General features: G+C 41.9%; 1 pseudogene; it reads right to left on the minus strand.

The window, feature by feature from the left end:
- Positions 1-11,792: 11,792 nt before the first annotated feature.
- Znf844l-ps1 (zinc finger protein 844 like, pseudogene 1) lies at positions 11,793-17,106 on the minus strand (annotated as a pseudogene).
- Positions 17,107-19,055: the final 1,949 nt, after the last annotated feature.

Genomic DNA, 19,055 nt, shown 5'->3' on the forward strand with positions numbered 1-19,055 from the left:
TCCCAAAAGGTATTGAAAAGAAAAGTTACTTCTCAAAAGATGAGGAAAAGTATGAAGACAAGAGAGGAGGGAGGGAGGGAGGGAGGGAGGGAGGGAGGGAGGGAGGGAGAGAGGGAGGGAGGGAGGGAGGGAGGGAGAGAGAGAGAGAGAGAGAGAGAGAGAGAGAGAGAGAGAGAGATTTAGAAAAGAATTAAACCAAGCAGAGCCCTTCTCATTAAAAAGAGAAGTATTCTGTGGCTTTAAGAACCTGGAATAAGGATTACCCCTTTTACTAAATTTACCTAAAGTCCCAGGGAGGTTTATACTGATTTTTTTTAAAAGTTAGATTCAACAGCAGATCCAGATATAAGAAAGGGACTACTCAAATCTTTGGCGTTTGAAAATGCAAATAAGGAATGGTAAAAAGTGATGACAGTTAAAAGCTCGGGATGCCTCCTTAGATGAATGGATAAAAGCTACTGGACAATATCAGTAGATATTGGATCTGCTGCATTATATCAACTATACTTGGACAAATGCCTTAGCTAAATGTTTTATATCACACACACACACACACACACACACACACACACACAAATGCTTTAACTGTGGGAGGCTTGCACATCTGAAAACAGAATGCAGATATTTGCCTGCTACAAGAACAGCCTCATTTTAAAACAATCAACCACCAAGAAAGTGTAATAAATGTGTAAAAGGCAGACATTGTACTAATGAATGCTGATTGGTAAGAGATGTGCTAGACAAGATTTTACCGTCAGGAAATCAGATAAGGGGCCTACGTTGGGGCCCAAGATAATGGGCCAAGATAATCTTCAGCTACATTAGTGAGTTGCAGGCCAACCTGATGTCTGTTCACAGATCTATCTACAGAGACCTTTGGCCTGGCCCAGCGGGAGGGTTCAAATGAAAGGGAAAAGGCATGAGCAGGGAGGGGGAACGGCTTCTACCACCTCCACTGCCACTGCTGCTCTGAGACTGCAATGGCTGGTGAGTGAAATACAGGGGAGTTTCTGGTGGTGAAAGCTTTGGGAGAGCGTTCTCTTCCCAGGAAGTTACAGCTCTTGTGACAGATTCTTCAGATGATGGAGTATTTCTCACACACCTGTATTCCTTCTGGATAGGATCTTATATATAGTTTTGGTGTGGGTTGTGTCTGACAGCAAGTGGTTCCTGAGATGCCTCATCTATATGAGGAAGGGCTTGGGGGTGCTGCCCCTACATGATTGATGGCCACAATTCTCTCTATGGGGGTCTGGGGGTGCATACAGGGTCCTGGTGCAGGGAGCAGGCAAATCTTCTACCATTCCTTCAGGGTCCTGATGACCTCAAGCCTAAGCTTGAACTTACCAGGCTTCCTTTCACAGTCCACCCCACAACTCTCCCATTTCTTTTTATAAAGGAGAGGTATCATCGGAATAAATGTCTCCTATGTTGCGGACAGTTTATTATTAAACCAAGGCCTGATTAGTGACCTTAGCAATGCTACTCATCTGCTGCTATAGAAAATGAACGAGACAGGGGGCCAAGAGAAGCAAGGCTCCAATGGCTGGCATAGGACCAAGCAGGGGAAGAATCCAAGCTACCAAGTGGTTAGAGTACTAATGGAGAGGGGTGCCAGAAATATAGCATGCCCAGAGGTTCCCCTGAGCTCTTTGTGCATTTGTTCTACCAGCCCAGATTCCTTGACATAGAAGCAACATTCCTAGCAAAATGAAAGTCCTTCCCTGTTCAGCACTCACTAAGTCCAGGGCTCTCCAGTTCTGGAGAGCAACTCCTGGTAATCTTGTGTTGAAGAAACTCAAGGCTGTCTGTAGTAGAAGCCATTGCCTGCTCAAACTTGTCTTGAAAGTCACTGGACAGATGTCGTGTTTGAACAAGGGCTGCTCTACTGCTTCGTGTCAGATCCAGTGTGACAGCAAGGCCTAGTCCAGTGAGCAGAGGGATGAAGATCTCTCTCTCTCTCTCTCTCTCTCTCTCTCTCTCTCTCTCTCTCTCTCTCTCTCTCCTTTCAGCTTCCTCCTATCTGCAAGGCGAGTTCTTCAGGTTCATATTGATAAACCTGGGGGACAATTATCATGAGAATTATCATGAGGATGCAGGAAACTTGGAAAGGGAGTTAGGCACCTGTAGTGCCTTTGCACCAGAGGAGGCCAGGAGGGTTGACACATACATATTTGGTGATGGTGATCTCACAGGCACATGTAACATGGGGTTTCGAGGCCTACAAGGCAAAGGGGAAAGGGCAATCAAACAGAGGAATGTCCTGTGCTTTCCTTGTGGGTAGGGAAAATTATGGTCAGGAGAGAAGCACAGGAAACACATTGGGAGGATTTGGAGTGGGTGGTTAAGCAAAGGAGGTCAGATGCATATTGGACGTACTATAGCCAGGATAGGGGAACATGGCGTTCCTTCTGAGACTGATTTTCCTGTTGGAGAATGTTAGCATGAGTAAGACTGATTTGGGGGCTGTAACAAGCTCACTGGAGACATGCAGGTCAGCTATGGGGTATTTGGCATAGCCATTGGGGTAAAGTTTACCCACGACTCCAATTTGCCAACGTTCAGCCCATGGACCACTGATGGAAAGCTGAAGATGGGTTTTAAGGTTGGCCAGCATAGTGCCATCTCGGCTGGTGGATTCCATTCTATAGCTCCAATATCTGCAACCTCCATACATGGAGACCTCCTGGAAACATTCACCTGTGTTTTGGCAAGGAAATCAGAGGAAAGGGCTTGGGGTAGTGGAGATGAAATGTGGGTGTAGAGGGATCTCAACCCTCATCTGACATCCTTCAAGTGGGCAGTCCTGGTTTCCTATAACTTTGTTTTGTCCCTAGCATAGAATCTCCAGTGGTATGTTTTGGGAATGCTAGGGAGAGGCTGGGAAGTGGCAGAATTAACATGGACCTGTGGAGGGCACAAGGCCAGGGCAGCAGTCACCAGGTCATGGATGTCCCTCCAGGAGATCTTGCTGTCCCTCTGGATGTGGTGTTGCCTCTGCATCCTCCTCTTCTTCTGTCCTTGATCTGCCAGCAAAAGGAGGGCCATCTTTGGGGTTGGTGGGTAGTGTCAGACATTTCTGGCAGGAACTCAGATAGGCTTAGGCATGTCTGTGGAAAAAAACAAGCAAAACCTCCTTCTGGTTGTAAGAAGGGGGTCTGGTCATTTCCAAATTTCATCGAAAGGACCAAGCCATTGTACTAGGATTGGGTGTGCAATGGTTAACTTTCATATGTGCCAATGGAGGGAGATAGGAGGCTGTTTTCAGTTCTCGTAGATGTTAAATACGTTTAGTATAGACAGAGCCATCAATAATTGTACATTAAGGGGGTAGGCGGTTGTCTTGTTTTAGAAGTTTGGCTTTCAGGGTTTGATCTGTTCTATCATTCCTTGGCCCTGATGGTTGTGGGGAACTCCTGTATGGTGGGCAATTTCTCAATGTGTGCAGAAGGTTTGAATTGAGAGCTAGTGAAGGCAGGGCCATCATCAGTTTTAATCTTTTGAGGAATGTCCACGGTGGCAGTGGTAGAGAGCACATGGTGAACCTTTCTGAGTTTTCACCTCTTTGGGCTGTGGCCCATATAAAATGCAAATATGTATCAATTGTGACAAAAACATATTTCTGTCTACCAAGTTGGGAAATATGGGTGACATCGATTTACCATAAGGCATTGGATTTGAGGCCTCAGGGATTGGCGCTCATCGTTTATAAAGCTGGGGTGGTAATGAGGGATGCACAAGAAGATAGTGGTTTTATTATCCTTTGAAGTTGAGCAAGGGGGATGTGGGGGACCTGGGCATGCAGCCTCTTTATATTTGTGTGTGTGCGTGAGTGAAATTGGTCTGCTTGCTCAGTGATGGCCATATCCCTCTTGAGGCAGTTTGGTCAGTGAGTGCATTTCCCTCAGATATAGGATCTGCCAGGGGACTATGAAATCTGACATGTTGGATGTAGATGTGGGGTGGGTCTTTCCTGTAAAAGGGTGGCGACCTGTGAGTAGAGGGGAGAGTGGATTGGAGTCAGAGACCTTTGTCCACTTGCTAGCTGGTGTAGTCACAGTAGAGAAAGAGAGGTGGCTGGAAAGAAGGTAAAAGGTTTACAAATTTCTCTGCACTTTAAATAGGTAGGTTTTTTATTTCAAATGATCAATAAATATACTGATAATTGTTTATTTGGGGTCCACAGACCAGAGCAATCAAGAATTTGGGTAAAAAGTAAATGTCTTTTTAGAAATAAATTATAGAGTTATACTAGGTTAATCAGAGCAGGAGAGCTGGACAAATTGGCGTGGCCCTGCCTAACTGGCTTGTTGTTTTTCTGGCTGAACATGCACAGCCTTGGCGTGCTCCATTATAAATTGTTAGTCCCTTGTGCACATGTGGCCATAAAGCATGTTTAATCCTTTAAAATAATTTTTGAGACCATAATTACTTCATTTGGCCTTTCCTTCCCTCTCCTGACCCTCAATGACCACTCCTTACTTTCAAACTAATGGTCAGAATTTGCTTTTATTGTTGTCCCTACTGGAAGTTGACGTAAGGTTGGCTGTAAGATATCCCAGGTCCGAGGTAAAGGGAGAGCTGTATTGTCCATTGAGTGTGTAACAACTGTGTACACTAGAGACCCTGCACCTAGGAGAAGAAACATAATGTGCTGTGGAAGATTGGAAGAATTTCTGCTTAAATGAAAATTTCCAGTAGAGTGGCTCTGTGTGCTCACCAGGTGTAAGGCTGAGAAGGCCTGTGATGTGTAAGTCGTTTGATCTCTGAGCATAATGTAGGAGATTCCTATTCTAGTGACCTCTATGTTGCTAGGTGGTCCTTCCCAAAGAGAATCTCTGGGCTGGCCTTGCAATGTGAAAACCTGTGAGCAGCAGCATGGAGATTCTTTCCAGGATTCTCCAGTGCCAACGTGTGAGTCTCCCGTGTCTATTGTGCTGCTCTGTAGCAGAGCATCTGAGAACACCTCTTTCCTAGGAATACACGGTGGAGAGCAGATGGATTAGGCAGATTATACCTCATGTGTAGTAGCCTATGTGGCAGGAGACAGGTATTTAATTATTCTTAATGTTGTTCTGTGTGTGGTCATCTTAGACTCAAGTTTGGGGTGGCCAAGAAAGAGATTAGCACTGCTACTTTAATGTCTGAAGAAAGCAAATTTTACTCCTTATCTATAGCCTGTGCTCCTGACGTACACAGTCTGCATTTATATTTTATTCTAAAGAACATGGTGGCTGTCTCTTTTATGCTTTCTCTGAGGTCTGACTTCAATCTTATTTATTTGGGTATTCTGAAATAATCTGCATAGAAAATGAAGGAGAAAGGAGAAAGGGCACTGCTCTAAAGAAAAAAAAACTCTATGCTTTAGGTCATTAAATTCCTCCCAAAGTAGATCTTGGAAGAGACAAAAGTTTTACTAGGTACAGGGATTAAAAACATTTTGGGGCTGGAGAGATGTCTCAGCTACTGAGAGCACTGACTTTTCTTCCAGAGGTCCTGAGTTCAATTACTAGCAACCACATGGTGGTTAACAACCATCTGCAATGGGATCTGATGCCTTCTTCTGGTGTGTCTGAAGACAGCTACAATGTGTGTGTGTGTGTGTGTGTGTGTGTGTGTGTGTGTGTGTGTGTGTGTGTGTGTGTGTAATAGTTCTTTTAAAAAATTTGAATTCATTGATCCAAAAGCAAGCATAACAGTATTTGGTGAAAAGTGTTGTTTAATTTCTTTAAAAAACAATTTCTTAATAGTACCTTGGAGACCCTGTGAATCTGTGTCTTGCTTCAAGAGTGTTTGGACAGAACAGACCTGGGGACTCCCACTTTATTAGCTTCCACCCGCCTTACAAGTCTCTCCTGTCTCAGCCTCCGGGACATCTCCTTGCCACCTTCGGCTCCTAGGACCAGTCAGCACCATCTTCACACTTAGGCCCACACTCCAGATCAGCCATGACCTCTCAGATTCATCAGAATTATTCCACCGTAAGTGGAAGCTGCCGTCAACCGCCTGGCCAACTTGCACCTGTGGGCGTCCTACACCTACCCCTCTCTGGGCTTCTTTTCTGATTGGGGTGACTTGGATTTGGATGGCATAGGCCACTTCTTCCTCGAATTGGCCGAGGAGAAGCTTGGCCGAGGGCGCCGAGCATCTCCTCTAGTTGCAGAATGATCACCGGGGCTGTGCACTCTTCCAGGATGTGCAGAAGCTATCTCAAGATAAATGGGGTAAAACCCAGAAGGCCATGGAACCTGCCTTGGCCCTGGAGAAGAATCTGAACAGGCCCTCTTGGATCTCCATGCCCTGGATTCTGCCAGCACAGACCCTCAACTCTGCGATTTCTTGGAAATTCACTTCCTGGATAAGGAGGTGAAGCTCATCAAGAAGTTGGGCAACCACCTGACCAACCCCTATAGGGTGCAGGGCCACAACCAGTGCAGACAGGTGTGGCCCAGGCATCTCTGGGCAAGGATCTCTTTAAATGCCTTACTCTCAAGCACCACTAGGAGGCCTCTGTGCCTTTCAAGGTCTCCCTCCTCTGCTCTGCACCATCCACCTCAGGACCTCCACCTGAATGAACTTCTAAAGCCACTAGGCAGCTTTGTAACCACCCTGGAGCCTTTCCTCTTGGACCAAGTAAAAATAAAGCTCTTTGAAACAGAAAAAAAATTATTCTGTATTTTTAAAAAGTTTTCTTCAAACTCATTAAGATGTCATCACTGCGTTCTACTTTGAATAAGAAACTGCAGTGAGGGGGCTGGAGAGATGGCTCAGTGGTTAAGAGCACTGACTGTTCTTCCCGAGGTCCTGAGTTCAAATCCCAGCAACCACATGGTGGCTCACAACCATCTGTAATGAGATCTGATGCCCTCTTCTGATGAGTACAGTGTACTCATATATAATAAATAAATAAAATTTATAAAAAAAAAGAAAGAAACTGCAGTGAGGAGGGAGCACTTGTTTAGTGTGAGTTGATCCAATAATCCTGAGGGAGGCCTCAAATACAAAAGAAATGATTATCACACCTATTTCAATAGTGTGGCTTAGGGTGAGTCCCCTGATTCATAAAGGTGGTTACTTGGCCCAAACACTGACCTGTCAACATTGAAATCTTAGAACTCCAGACCAAAACTTCTGTTCTTTTGTTCTTGGAGCTTTTTCTCTTCAAATTTCATGACTTTTAATTGTCCTCCTTCCTAAAGCTCCTAGAATCATTTGGCTCAGAGATCAGAGCCCTAAAACACTTTTGGCTTCTTTGAACTCTGCTGTGGATGAAACTGCTAATGGTTCCAGTGATACTTTTGGCCTTTAGTCAAGAAAGAAAATGTTCCTTTTCTTGGAGGATTTTTATCCTAACCTGCCTAGCCTCTTTATCCCTCCTGATCTTATCCTACCCCTACCAGAAATTGGGCAGCAACCCATCTGGCTTTTCCAGGTGTATTTGGGGTGGCAGGTGGCAGGATTGGGAACCCCATAGAGGGTCTTTCTAAAAGATTCCAATTGTCATGTGGAGAGGAAAGGCAGTCCTTGACTGGTGTCTTGACAGGGTTAAAATGTCAAAAGTCTCTCTCCATAGACTCACAAGTGTCTAGATTTCTAGGTTTTGAATAGATTGGTTAATGACTAATTAGTGGTTACATATTTTGATTTTGCTAAGCTTTACTTGAAATGCAAAGTGTAGTTCATGAAGCAGGGAAGGAATTACTAAATTTCTCTTTCATGTGTTGCTTAGCTTGCCTAGATTGTAAAGTTAGCTTTTTCATAAGCTTTCCTAAGTCCTCATCAGGAACCAGTCAGAATTTAAAGTTAGGTTGATGACACAGTTCCATACCCCGTGTTTCAGGGAGATTTCAGGCATTGAAGGATCTGTATCTAAAAGGAACTACAGTAAGAAAGTTGTCCCCTGGACAGTATTCCTCCCTTCCCACCCCTTTCTTTCCCTGCTTCACTCCCTCTCTCCCTTCCCCCACATCATTAAACAATTTTAAGAATTAATTATCCAGTTTTGATTCATTCAAAAATTTGTTGCTGCTTCATTATGATTAATATCCATTTTCTCTTCTTTAAGTATTTTGAAAATGGTCCAAATTAATGGCCCAGGAACCAAAACTGAACAGGAATCTTCTCCCCTAGCTCATCAATGTTCTTTCAGACTTTATCCCTTATTTCTTCATCTAAAGTCCTTCTCATGAAAACTAGGGATTAAAATCATAAATGACGTGCAAGAACTCTAATAGATCTCATCTTAATGTACACACTGCGTCTTTCTTTCAAAAATTATGCACGAGCATGAAAAGAGGCAAAGCCTTCCCAGGCTTCTCCCCATCACTCTATCACATCCCTCACGGCTAACATTTGGTCCCAGTTCAGCTCTTCTTAGTGGTCTAGAGGTGGGGTAACCTGGAGGAACTGAGCCAATAGGAGAGCTATACTGAAGTCTCATGCAACAACCAATTTCATACAGACTCAAAGGAATTTATACTATGAAGATTAAGAAATGTCGTCCACGTAAAGTTCTCATGAACAAAGCTGTGTATAATGAAGAAAACAAACACGTGACAAACATGTTTTCCTAAAGAAGCATATAAAGCCTCCTATAAACTTGTAAATGAATAACTACAAGCAGTAAGGAGTAATCTCACTCTATCTGCTACATCTCAATGGAGCATGAACACATTCCAAGAACAAAGCTGTGATTTGAAGAAACTATGGTCCTAAGAATCTTCTCTTGTTTTCTAAGCGTGTTTTCACAAGCACTCAGAATTCTCATGTAACTCCATTCCAGGACTGTTTCTCAATAATACACATAAATTATTTTAATTTTCTAAAAATATACCATATACTAACATATATAAAAATAAGATATATATAAAACATATATAAAATATAACATGTTTTTACATTTATATATAAATGTTTTAAAGTGTGGAGTCGTGTGTGTGTGTGTGTGTGTGTGTGTGTGTGTGTGTGTGTGTGTCTTTACAACCTTCTGCCCAAGAAAGCCAGAAGAATATATCAGAACTATGTCAGGAATTAGAGGTAGTTCTGACCTATCTGATGTGGCTACTAGGAAGTACTACTGTGTCAGCATTCCAGACCACAAGTATGCAACTATAATGCAGGAAATAGAGAGACCCCATCATTCCCTTGGTCTTCTATCAGGGTCCCTGATAAATGACCATTGAAGAACTGAATGGATACCTATCCTTCTGTGAATAGACTCTGATATTGCTTTTCAGTGTCATTTTTTAGCAATTCTTTCAATGAGAGTGAAGACAACAAAAGATTTAGTTGAGCAGAGATGAGTTCAGATTATACTAGGAAAAGATCCATGAAGGGATATGGTTGTTTGGTTTTAAAGAGATACATATATATGTGTGTGTATATACATATATACATATATACATAAATACATATATACATACACACACACACACACACACACACACATATATATATATATATATATATATATATATATATATACATGTATATGTATATGGAGACGGGGTCTCTATATATAACCATGCCAGCCTGGAACTCACTTGTAGTCTAGCCTGGCTCAGGGAAACCCATCTGCCTCTATCTCCCAAGTGCAAGTACCTCTACACCCGACTGAGGCATTTTGACAATGACCTATCTGTGAGTCACAGACTGAAAGGATTATGTAAGATTTATGCACAAACCTTCATTCTCTGATGACTGAAGCACCCCTTGGAATACAACATTGTATAAATTACAACTGATAAATCATTTGTGTTCTCAATGCTGTGGTTATTTTATTTTCTTAATTTCATGTTCAATAACTTTTACCTAGGTGCATACAACTGTGCTAGCATGGGCACGTGTCAGCCAGAAGCCAACTTACACATGTCTATTCCTATTTCCTCTGTGTATGTTTGACCCACGCAGTCAAGTTCTGCAGTAAGTATCTTCAACTGTTGAGTGAACTCACTGGTCCTTTTTTAAGTTTCAAAAATATTTATGTATGTGATGCTGTGTAGGTATGCATAAGACATAAATAGCACTTATAGTAATCAGAGAAAATTTGCATAAATAATGTTTGTCTCTCACAGAATAAACAGATCATCAGCCTTAGCTACAACCTCCTTTAACCAGAGAAAATAATCTGCCATTCATTTGTGTTTCTTAGAAAGTGTTAAGAACAAATATTTAGTCTTCAGAATAAACTAACATAACCCGTAAAATGGATGGCAGATGATAACTGTCATTTGCAGATAGGTTCTTTTATTCAAAGTATTGTGATGTTCTATTCTTGGTTGACAATTTATTTATAATAAGAAAACAAGACAATTCTTTTAGGATGAAATAGTTCTGCTAATCTTCTATAAACACCAGAAGATGGCTCAGTGGGAAAATTGTGCTTGGTGTACAAGGCTTTAGTACACTTATTGGACTGGTTATTTCCAGTAGGAATGTTTTCATGACGTTGAAGAAGACTATCACATGTAGGGGTATTATGACACTGATTATATCTTGGGCTTTTCTCAAATATTCAGTCTGTGATGTGGTTCAAGATTATACTGATGAGCCAAACTTTTATTGCATCAATTGCATCTATAGGATTCTGTACAGTGTGAGATTTTTTGTGATTACAAAGACTAGTGTGATACGCAAAGGCTTTACCACACTGAGTACATTCTTATGGTTTCACTCCAGAATGAACTCTTTTGTTTATTTGAAGATAACTGTGACTTACAAAGGCTTTACCACACTGATTACATCCATAGGGTTTCTCTCCAGTATGAAGTCTTTTATGTATTTGAAGGTAACTGTGACTTACAAAGGCTTTACCACATTGATTACATTTATTTGGGTTCTGTCCAGTATGAGCCCTTTTGTGTACTTGGAGATAACTGTGACTTACAAAGGCTTTACCACAAAGATTACATTTTTTGGGTTCTGTCCAGTATGAGCCCTTTTGTGTACTTGGAGATAACTGTGACTTACAAAGGCTTTACCACAAAGATTACATCCTTAGGGTTTCTCTCCAGTATGAACTCTTTTGTGTACTTGAAGATAACTATGACTTGAAAAGGCTTTACCACAGTGATTACATTCACAAGATTTCTCTCCAGTGTGATGTCTTTCATGTATTTTGACTGCTACTACATGCAAAGGCCTTACCACATTGCTTACATCTATACGGTTTCTCTCCAGTGTGAGTTCTTTCATGTATTTGAAGATCACGCTTTAAGACAAAGGCCTTACCACATTGCTGACATGCATGGGGTTTTTCTCCAGTATGAATGCTTTCATGTACCTGAAGACTACTGCAATGGGCAAAGATCTTACCACATTGGTTGCATTCATAAAGTCTTTCTCCAGTATGATGTTTTTCATGATTCTGAAGACTAGCACAACTTGCAAAGGCTTCACCACAATGACTACATTCATACGGATTCTTTCCAGTGTGAACTCTTTGAAGATAACTGCGACTTGCAAAAGCTTTCGACACTGAGTACATTTATAAAGTTTCTCTCCAGTGTGACTTCATTCATATATTTGAAGACTACTACTATATGCAAAACCTTTACCACATTGATTACATCCATGGGGTTTCTCTGCAGTGTGATGTTTTTCATGATTTTGAAGATTAGCATGACTTGTAAAGGCTTTACCACACTGATCACATTTACATGGTTTCTCACCAGTGTGAGTTCTTTTGTGTATTTGAAGATAACTGAGGAGTGTAAAGGCCTTACTGCACTGACTACATTCATACGGCTTCTCACCAGTGTAAGTTCCTTCGTGCCTCTGAAGAACACTCTGACTTATGAAGGCTTTACCACATTGTGTACATAAAAAGAGCTTCTCTCAAGTATGATGTTTTTGATGATTTCAAAGACTAGCACGACCTGCAAAAGCTTTGCTGCATTGGTGACACTCATAGGGTTTACCTCCAGTGTGAGTTTTTTCATGTGCTTTAAGAGCTCTGCTGTATGCAAAGACTCTACCACATTCACTACATTCATAGGGTTTTCCTCCAGTGTGAATTATTTCATGTATTTGAAGATTATTGTGAGTAGCAAACGCTTTACCACATTCACTGCAGCAATACGGTTTCTCACCTGTGTGAGTTCTTTGGTGTACTTGAAGATTACCTTTACTTGCAAAGGCTTTGCCACATTCACTGCAAGCATAAGGTTTCTCTCCAGTATGAGTTCTTTGGTGTATTTGAAGATGACTGCGAGTTGAAAAGGCTTTACCACATTCATTACAGTCATAGGGTCTGTCTCCTGTATGAGTTCTTTTATGTACTTGAAGGGAACTGTGACTTGGAAAAGTTTTACCACATTGATTACATTCACAGAGTTTTTTCCTAGGATGACTTCTATCATGTTGTTGAAGACTACCAAAAGTTGGAAAGGGTTTAGTGCACACATTACACTCACAGAGTTTCCCTTCAGTGTGGAATCTTTCATCTGTTTGAAGAACACTGTTACTTGCAAAGGTACATTGCTTCTTTCCATATCCCTTACACTCACAAGGCTGGGGTTCAGAGTGACAAATGTTACACCTATTAAAGGAGAAATAAAAAATAAAAGGATTGTACACTGCAGTCATATCTGTGAAATTTTTCTCCCGCATAGACATGTGCTATAGGAATTAAGGCTTCTCCATGACAACAACCTTCTTCTTTCCCATAAACTCTTCCTGTCACTAAACTTTGGAAAGTTACGGAAAGTACAGCGTGACACTAGCTTTACTATGTACTGTTTGCTTATAAAAGGTATTGGACACTCACTGGACCCCTAATCAATGTGCATGCTTTTAAGGATACTTGAATGGGATGAAACTAAATAGATTGACAGTTCTGCAACATGGCTATCATGGGGCTATGACTAAAAGAGTGTAATCGGCTAAGTTTTTGTTTGGTTGTCTTTTTTCTTAGAAGAATCCCTTACAAACATAGCTCAACTCCCTGAAATGAACGGGCACGGTCTTCTGAGAGTTGAGTGCTCATCAGTGTACTTAAACCTGTGCTTATTTCCACTGTTGATTTTCTTCAAAACTTCGGGGCACATTAAATTTTCTTCAGTGATGCATTTATATCAGCTTCCACATGAAACTTACCTTCTATATCTTTGAGAACTTTGATAACGTTCTTCAATATTGTGGTCTTCCCATTTGTAGCCTAATATATAGTACCAGAAAATTTATAATATATTATTTGATACTGTGCAAATTTTAACTTAATATCTCTGGTGAATCTGAGAACCATGTCTGATTATTTACTACATTCTTCCTCTTTGACAATATGGATTACAAAAGTGTACAAATAACCAAGAAAGGCTAGACCCCTTGTTGAGAAAGTGAAGGAAAACTCACATTCTTAACTATAACAGTGAGGTAAGAATCTTGGTAGAGACACTTCTCAGAAGGATTCAGCAAAGCCCACTCTTCTGGAGAGTTCACATGCAAATCCTCATAGGTCACTGCATCCTAAAATAGTCCATACATACATCATGAAAATGGTGAGACTGCCTGCACTAAAAATGCACATTTCACTGAGATGATATTTACATAATTCTGGGTGCTCCACACATCTATTCCATATCACAGACATTCAAAAGCAGTCGCCAAGTGTTTTAAGAAGGAAACAGAAAAGGATGATCACACATCTCATTTATGGGCCCACTGAATTCCATGGGGCAGTGCAAGAGTTATGACTACTAACACATAATACCAAGAGACACTCAAGCAGATCAATGAATAGTAGATTTCTGGGGACTAAGCAATCTGCTCTCACTAATGAGCTATGACTGCAGGAGGTTGCAGATACAAGTGAAGCCGGGTGTTACTGCCTCATACCATGCCTGTGCCCACTGGAAGCCTCCCTGCCTGTTTTTCCCTAAGACTGTTGTGATTGCTCTGTTCCACCTGTGATGTCCATTCTTGTGTCTGCCCAACAATACCTAAGAGCCTGTACTTTTTTTTTCATGTTTGAGTTCTTTTGAAATATACAAGCCATGGAAAAGGAATATTCTGGCATTGTTTCCTTTTCGATATTTTTAGCTGTTTTCTGTATGGTGGATCCTATACTCTCTGAAATATGAGTGAGCATTTAAACAAACATTGCATATTTAGCAAAGTGAATAGAAAAGATTTTGTCTCATTCACAGTTTTCTACAACAGTTCATCGTCAAAAACAGGGAGAGCAGAAACTTAAGCAGAAACATTGAGACAGAAGAAGATGAGGCAGAGACCATTGAAGTGCTTCTTCCTGACTTATTGCTCATGTTTTGCTGAGTCTGCTTTCTTATACAAGCCAGGACCACCACAACCCAAATTGGGCTGGATACTCTCTCATCAATCAATAACTAAGAAAATACCACAGGGACATGTTTTATTCTTTGTGAATTTCACACCATGCATCCCAACCCCAGGTGGTATTGGTTTTGATGGTATGAAGGGGTCATGAGGAACAGCTAAGGCCTGGTAGTATGATGGGCCAGGGAAGGACATTGGTGAAGGTGCAGTGCAGCCTTAGTTGCAGTTGATGGTCCAGGACTGAAGGAGTCAGGTGAAAAAAGTTGAGGATTGGTGCCATGATGAGAGCCTGTGAGAGGCTTACTGGTAAAGCCTAGTTGCAGCAGAAGACTCCAGTGTATTGGCAATGCCAGTACCATGGGATGATCACCAAGAACAACAGCAGCAGTGGAGTAGACTCAACCAGAGCCTAGAATGCTACAGAGAGCAGAGCTGGGGAAGTGATGCCAGCCCTTTGGAGGAGCCCAGAAGATGTGTGAGTCCCAAATATTTGAGCAAGAAGCTGTAATGTTGAAGTTGCCTTTGAGAGCCCAAGATGTTCAAGATGCCAGAGCCGTGGGTATCTGCTGAGGAAAGCTGCTAACAGGGAGGGTAATCAGACAAGGAGAATTGTGCTGCAGTCATTCAAGACGAAAGGAGTTTGAAATCTGATGAACACTTTGATACAGACTTGGAGACGCAGTTGGGAGCTTGCCAAGTGCCTCGCCCAACCTCGACCAGCAAGGAAAACACGACCACAGGAGATCTTCTTCAAGCAGTTTTACTCAGGAACCTTGATACAATCTTCTGACCTCTATCTCTTCTGACTCTCCTTTCTGACTCTCTCCCCTTTCTGACTCTCTCTCTGGGGAACGCCCTGCACCACACTTAAATAGCTAGCACTGGCCAGTCCTAGCAAGCCACGTGGGACATGTAGATAGGCTGTCACTATGTGGAAGCTAGCAGGCCAAGCAGACATAGCCAAATAAGGACTTGTTTACTGTAAGGAGCGCTCAAGGTTGGGAGGGTGGAAGGCGGAAACCAGCACTATCTTTGAGGTGCGGCACGTCTCAGCTCTCTACAGCCAAGGTGGTTTTTATCTTGTTTTTTCTAGTATTTCCTCACTGTGACATTTTGGAATGGTATTTATATCCTGTGATGTTTAAGGTATGTTATCTGCCTTTTGATTTTGACTTTATAGGGGATTACAGTTAAGTGATTGGATGAATCTCAGAAGAGATTTTGAACTTTGGACTTTTAACATTGCTGAGACTGCTATAGGCTATGGGGACTTCCAAAGTTTGACAAAATATATTTTACATGATGCTATGTTTAGGTATGGCCTTTATAAACTCACATCTAAACAAGCCTATGGGGCCACACAGTGGAATGGGGTACTTTGAATATGCTGGGCCCAGACAGTGGCACTATTTGGGGGTGTGGCCTTCATGTCATAGGTGTGGCCTTGTTGGAGGAAGTGTGCAACTGTGGGAGTGGGCTTTGAGAGCTCCCTTCTAGCTGCCTGGCGATGACAATATTCTTCTGATTGATTTCAAACTGAACTTTTGAACCCACAAGCCAGGCCCAATTAAATGTTCTTCTTTATAAGAGTTTTCTTGGTTATGGTATCTCTTCACAGTGATAGAAACCCTAACCAGGACAGACCCACATTATATATCTAGCCACAAAGCTTTCCTTAGTCAGGAAGGGAGATTCTGTAACCACATCTCTTCCAGGCTCCAAAGCCAAAGCCATGTGGCCTAAGTGGCCAACTTCTGCTGCTTGCTGAGGCTGGAACATGGCCCCCTCCTTCAATTACATCTTCACCAGCTTTCTGTTTTCCATGATTGCCTTCACTGCCCAAGCTTGGATGACCTGGAATATACTTTGGAATCCAGGCTGTCCTTGAACTGAAAGAGGCGCATTGCTCTGTCTCCTGATTGCTTTGTTTAAATGTACTTAACAAGATGCCTAGATCTGAGCTTTTCTTTATCTGGACCATGCTCTGTAGACCAGGATGGCCTTGAAGTCAAGACATCTGCATACCATCAACTCCGTACACAGACCTAAGCTTTTCTTCACCTGAGAATTGCTGTGTAGTCTGGACTGGCCTGGAATTCAGAGATCTCCTTTCCTCTGTTTCCTGAGTATTGAGATTAAAGCCCTGTACCAGCAGACCTTGACCCTATTATTCTTTCCTAGATCATTATAAGCATAACCACTATACTTCAAGATCTGTATTAAAGGCTTGTTTTGATCTGGACCAAAGGAATGTGTCATCACATCTCAAGATCCAGATCAAAAGTCTGTATCTTTCAGACTCAAGATTTGATCAAAACATGTTATCCTCTTGCCTGGAGATCTGGATCACTTGTGTGCCTGACACTTGTGGATTGTAGTTCATTCCAGACATAGTCAAATTGAGAAAAGACATCATAATTCATCATTTGTCAAATCGACACATAGTTATATCTCATTATGTCCAAATGAAAAAGAGCATTCCAAAGCAAGCTATGCAGCACCCCATCACTGTCCCATGAGTCCTATTTACACTCTCTCTAAACATTACCTGTCCTCCCAGGGATCTAGCCCCAGCAAAATACTACATGAGTCTGTATCAGCTGACACAGCCAGAAACTGCCACTTCCAGGTGGCCACAAGTAACATCTGTACTGTCAAGGCCAATTATGGAACTAATCCTAGGTATTGATTGAGCTTTAGAGGGCAGTAAGAAACCGCTAGCCTTTCTACCAGTTGTTTATCAATGTGAGCATGAATCAAAGCCCTTACTTGACCAATGTGGCTTCCTGTGAAACATGCACTGAGCTTCCTCATTGTCGACTGACAATATTTTGAATTCATGAGTAGTGTCACCTTGGATCCATGAACAATACAAGAGATGTTCCACTTGTTTCCACATTGTTTCCAGTGGCCCCCAGATTCTCATTAACCTGTGAGGGCAAAGGGGATAATATTCTCCATGTTAATCCCTCTGACCACAATACGATAGCCTCCAAGTGTGGCTATGGACGTCTAGAAGAACACCACCAACTGAGCACTTTCAACTTCTTATATTTTAATAGCCAGCATTTCTGAATAAACTTAAAATTGATACTCATTTTAGTCCATCTGGTAAATAGTGGATCTCTGGCCTTACCAACTTTAGTAGACCAGACATCATGACAATGTCTAATCATTTATGTTCCTTAAATAACTGACTCAGATCTTTATAACTTGCAAAAGCTTTCTAGTCTTTTTCTGAAGACATCAGTCATCTTCACCCATCTAAGTCCTTTATTATATTTGAATATGTAGATGATTCTAGCATTTTCTTTTACTTACTGTCAAGAAGCATAAAAACATTAACAGATAAATTTATCAAATGATCCAATTAACTGATGTTTGCCTGGATAGCTGAATTCTCCTCCTTTTCATTAGGGACCATGAAAAAGAGAGTGTGTGCTCAGTTTCTCCACCCTTCAAGTTGTGACTGAAATACCTGTAACCGACCTGAATTCTTTGTATGTCACTCTCTTAGAGTTTAGTCTGTCTGAGCTCACACTTCATGTAGTCGAACTTCTTGAATGTATATATTAAACCTCACATGCCAAAGAGACTGGTAAATACCAATAGCTATGACTTAGAGAGGATATTAGCTCTCTTGAGTAATAAACTTCCAATAGTCACTTTAGACATTTCCTTGATTCTGGGTATTGATGGGGGAACACGTTTAATCCCAACACTACTGAGGCACAAGCTTGCAGATCTCTGGGAGTTAAACACCCTCCTGGTTCACAGAGTGAGTTCCAGGACACCCAGGGCTGGACAAAAATCCTGCTGCCCACCCCTCAGGGGAAAAAATAGAAATAACCATTTCCTTGACTTTCTTTTCCAATTTTATAATCCATCAATCTTTGTAATAGTCTTCAATCTAAATAAAAGAATATGAAAGAGCTTAGACTAAATCCTCCATGTATAGATGGCTGTTTAATAAGTCAGGCTGCCTGGGTTAGAAAGGATACAGTATAGATGCCCTTTGTGCAGCCATTTTCCCTGCCTGCCAAGTTCACTGGGGCATTTCAACCTTCCCTGAGTGGTCACCTTTCCAGGGACCTCCTTTGTCTGGCCACAAACCTACCTGTCTATCTCCAAACAATCCCCTCCCTTAAGTAACCCCAGGGGCTACTACTCAATTGCTGGGAGACATGCAACTCAACCTTACTTCTATTGTCCTGCTCAGGGATACCCACAAGAGGCCTAGTATCATTACGGTGAGGCCCTGTCTTAGTTAGGGTCTTATTGCTGTGAAGAGATGCTATGACCAATGTAAGTTTTATAAAGGACAATATTTAACTGGGGTTGGCTTACAGGTTCAGAGGTTCAGTCCATTATCATCAAGGCAGGAGCATGGCAGCATGGAGGCATCCAGGCAGGCATGGTGCAGGAGCAGCCGAGTTCTACCTCTTCACCTGAAGGAAGCCAGAAAGAGCCTGAGCATCCTCAGGCAGCTAGGAGGAGGGCTTCCAAGCCCAGCCCCACACTGACACACTTCCTCCAACAAGGCCATACCTTCTACTAATGCCACTCCCTGGGCCAAGCATATGCAAACAATCACAGGCCCCCTCCCAATAGCTGTTACAGCAGGTGCATCCGGATGGCCACAGGCTGATGAAACAATAAAATCAACAAAAGCCAGGACAATATGATACCTTTGGAGAACATCTATCCATTACAACAAGACTTGGATATCTGAACACAAACAAAGTATAGAAAAATGACCTCAT

Source organism: Rattus norvegicus, chromosome 7 (assembly GCF_036323735.1).
Source record: "Rattus norvegicus strain BN/NHsdMcwi chromosome 7, GRCr8, whole genome shotgun sequence".
NCBI classification, from domain to species: Eukaryota; Metazoa; Chordata; class Mammalia; order Rodentia; family Muridae; genus Rattus; species Rattus norvegicus.